We start from the raw sequence: 4,264 nt of genomic DNA on the forward strand, positions 1-4,264 counted from the left end.
TAGAGCTCCAAGGAGATTATGTTGAAAAATAAAAAAAAAATTTACTCAAAAAAAATTGTTTTTATACTTCATTCTAAGGACTTATTGAACTACCCTCGTAATATTTTGATTATAGAAATCAAAAACAGGAGACCAAGAAAAGCCGGGGTATTTCTCGGATCAAAGGAAGCACAATTCAGTTTTTGATACTAATAATGTATTGCTTCCTGACTTCTTTTTGATACGAACAAATTCCCATTTACTATTTAAATTAATTTCATGTAAACTCAAATTTTTGAGATTTTTCTAATCATAGTATGTTCCCACTGGATTATTTTCAAATCTCTAGACAGCTGGAATACTTTTTAAATCAATTTTCTCTTTATCTTGAAAATAAACTTATAATTAAAGGTGAAAGATATATTTGTATCTGATTTACATTAACTTATTATTAAAGCTTCATAATTGTCACAGGCGGAAAAATTATATTTAGTTTACATATAGTGTGAAGTATTATATATAATATTAATTTGTTTGATACATTTTTGCATAAAACAAATGAATGTTATATACATATAATACTTCACTCTATATATAAACTATATATAGTTTTTCGGCCTGAAGTTTAGTATTCCATATTTGTTAAAATTGCAGCTGAATTTAAAGTAATTTTTGATATTCTCTTTGCTTTGTCTTACAATATAAATAAAATTTTGAAAAATATTAAAATTGATTCATTTTTTAAACTAAAAAATCTTCCGTCTAAAGTTATAGCATGCCATGTCCCTCAGCTGTCAAACTGAATAAATTAGGTTAAAATTTTACCAATACTCTACAAAAACGTTATCAAATGTCGAAATAAGTTTCATCGGTAAAAAATAATGCATGGTCAAGAACATTTTGTACAAATTTTGGTACTACTATGAATGTATTTTAGCTGTTGTGCAAAATTGATTTAGGACATGGCGTAATATGAGATTAAAAAAATTTATTTTTCTCAGAATTATAGTAGGCCATGTCCACAAAATATTTATAAATGAGGTATTTATAATGAAATTTGTAAGTAAAAAGTTGAACAGGATGATAGTTTACATTATTCTATTGTATTACATATACCTGGAATTAGATGAGTTATTCGCAAATTATTGAATTTTGAGTAATATTCCTTAGGTTACTTTTAAGATTAAATTTATCTTTGAACATTTTTATTTTTTAAATTGAACTCAGGTTATCCATATAAAATATGCCTACGAAGTTGGCATTTTTTCATTTATAGCAATGCAAAAAATGACATGACGTAATATAATTCTAAGTTTTAATTAATAATTGTAACAGCTGATGAAATAAATTTCAGGGGGAAATTTATCAGAAAACAAAGTTTAATCCTTAGCGACCCTAAAAATAATAAGAGTTAAAAAATTTCAAAAATTGGACATGGCGTAGCATAACTGTAGGATAACTCTAGAGCGACGAAATTACATAATTTAGAATAGGATGTTACTAATGGTTTAACAATATGGAAAATTTTCGCGTACACCGTTTTATTTTCTAAATAAAGTAAGATGCGAAATGTGTGTGATTGTGTTTTGGTTTATTTGCGTCTTACTTGAAAACTTTAAACAATTTTCTTTTTTGTGCATTTTGCCTTTTATAATAATGATCGTTCTATTAAAATCTTATGAAATTATCCACATTTGACTTTAAAAACAAATATAATCTATCAACAAAGAATGTTTCTGATATTTTTTTAAACGGTGTACGATTTCAGGAGTATTTTGTACAAGTGAAAAATGCCCTAACGTGGCCTTCAAGCTCAGGTGTCGGATACTGGGGCGGTGAGAATGAGAACCGTGGAGTGAGTCTATTGGTGTGATTGATTTTTTTATTTATTAGATATAGCCATAGGAAGGCAGGTAACTTTTTCTGGGATGAACGTTTAATTTTAAGCAGGTAGAACCAGGGTGAAATATTTCCGTTCGATATTTTACTCTGGGTAAAATTTATATTGTTTCAGAAGTAAAGTTTCTGAATGCGATAATATATCCTTCAACTTAAGAAATTGTGCTCCTGATAACTATCGATTAGTTATAAAAAATTTCGTATCTTCGATGAGAATCGAAATGCGAGACTTATTGGAAAACTTAGGGAAATATGCTTTTTCTTTCCTTTTCTCTTAAGGATTTCGATCACGAAATGGAATACGTAAATTGCGTTAAATGTTTTTCCATCTATGATGGACGGACATTTAACATTTATTTATATATTTTTCACGATAGTCACTACGAGGATTTGTAACATTACTTTTTTGCATTTTATTTTGTTTATATGTCTTTCTGTGATTTCATTTTTTCAGGATTTCGTAACAAGTTTTGTTTTGTAAGCAGAAATTGTCCTTTTTGGAAAATGACTTGCTTTAGATATTAACTTTTCATATCCTCTTTTCATAATTTAATCTGTTATTTTCTTTGTTTCAAAATGTTTTAATTTTCTTATAGAATTTTGCATATTTAGTGTTGATTGGAATTTCGGTTTTTAGAATAGATGCTCATTTTTTTTATTTTTGTGTGAACATTTTTTATATACGATGGTAAGAATTGTAAGACCTATTTGAGAGGCAAAACAGTCATCGGGATTCAAGTCTGATATAGCCTGATATATTATATAGTTAAAGTGTTAATTTTGGTGCGATTTTCATATTTAGTACCTATTTTGGGAGATAACATAATTTTAGTGCTTTATTAAATATTACAGATAAGTATATTGTTTTTACTAGATTTATGGTAATAAAAATCGAAAATTACTTAAACTTTTTTTATTTAGCATAAAGCCATTAATGCAAATACAATAATGTAGCCTATTATTTTTTTTGTAAATATTTGTTCTTTTTTACAGGAAGCATTACGTAAAAAGACCGAGCCCAAATATCGCAATATTTTATTTTTATTGGTATGTATATTTTTTTAAACATATTTTTTTGCTTTTATTTACTTTTATATCGTATAATCCGAGTGGCTATAGGTAAGGGAAAACCTGGAAATCAGGGAACAGTCAGAGAATTTTATTGGTCTGGGAAGTCGGGCATTCTGAAGAAAAAAATCGAGAAAGTTGTCTTGAAATTTAAAATTCTTCATTTGAAATTATTTTATACCGTTTATAAAATGCTCTATGTTAAAAATCTTATAAGTTTAAGATTATTGTCTTTAAATTATAATTATCAGAGAAAATTAAAAATCGGGCATATAAAAATTAGGGTATTTTCGAAATAGTGTTCTGCGGAGGTACATTAAGCTAGCACCTCCACAATTGAATTTTTGAATTTTTCATAGCTCAGAATTTTGGGCTTTTTTTGGGCTATTTTTGGGCTGCAATAAAAATTTTTGGGTTCCTTTACGTTATTCAAAAAATCAATTTTCTTGTGGAGGTGCCAGCTTACATTAACCCAACACCTCCATTTCTTTAAATCACTAAATAATAAAAATTCAATTACACCAGAATTTTGGGCTTTTTTTGGGCTCTTAAAATCTGCAAAAAAAATTTTCCCCAAACCAGCCCTTAAATTCTAAGATCAACCCCTTCAAAAATTTGAAAATTTTCCGTAATTCATTAACGGGATATTTTTAGGCTTTTTTTGGGCTCCCAGAAAATACCCACTTCGACTTTTGTGCTCCAACTCTTACAGTAAAAAATTAACCCCATTCTAACACGCAGATATGAAATTCTCGAAAATACACGCTACAATTTTTGGGCTTCAACCCTTAACGTCAAAAATCAACCCACGTAGATACTACTTTGTAAAAAAATCAATTTTTCTAGATTTTTTCAAAGGAAGAAAAAGTCTCTGATTTTTGGGATCCTCAAAAATAACCGCTACGATTTTTGGGCTTCAACCCTTAACGTCAAAAATCAACCCTCTCTACCACGTAAATACAACTTTGTCTGCAAATAAATTTTTGTAGGATTTTTTAATGGAAATAGAGTCTCTGATTTTTGGGCTCCTCGAAAATACCCGATATGATTTTTGGGCTTCAACCCTTGACGTCAAAAATCAACTCCTCTCTACCACGTAAATAAAACTTTGTCTGCAAATGAATTTTTCTGGAATTTTTCAATGGAAACACAGTCTCTGATTTTTCGGCTCCTCGAAAATACCCCATATGATTTTTGGGTTTCAACCCTTAACGTCAAAAATCAATTTTTCTAGATTTTTTCAAAGGAAGAAAAAGTCTCTGATTTTTGGGATCCTCAAAAATAACCGCTACGATTTTTGGGCTTCAACCCTTAACGT

The sequence above is a fragment of the Belonocnema kinseyi genome, chromosome 6 (genome assembly GCF_010883055.1).
Source record: "Belonocnema kinseyi isolate 2016_QV_RU_SX_M_011 chromosome 6, B_treatae_v1, whole genome shotgun sequence".
In the NCBI taxonomy this organism is placed as follows: domain Eukaryota; kingdom Metazoa; phylum Arthropoda; class Insecta; order Hymenoptera; family Cynipidae; genus Belonocnema; species Belonocnema kinseyi.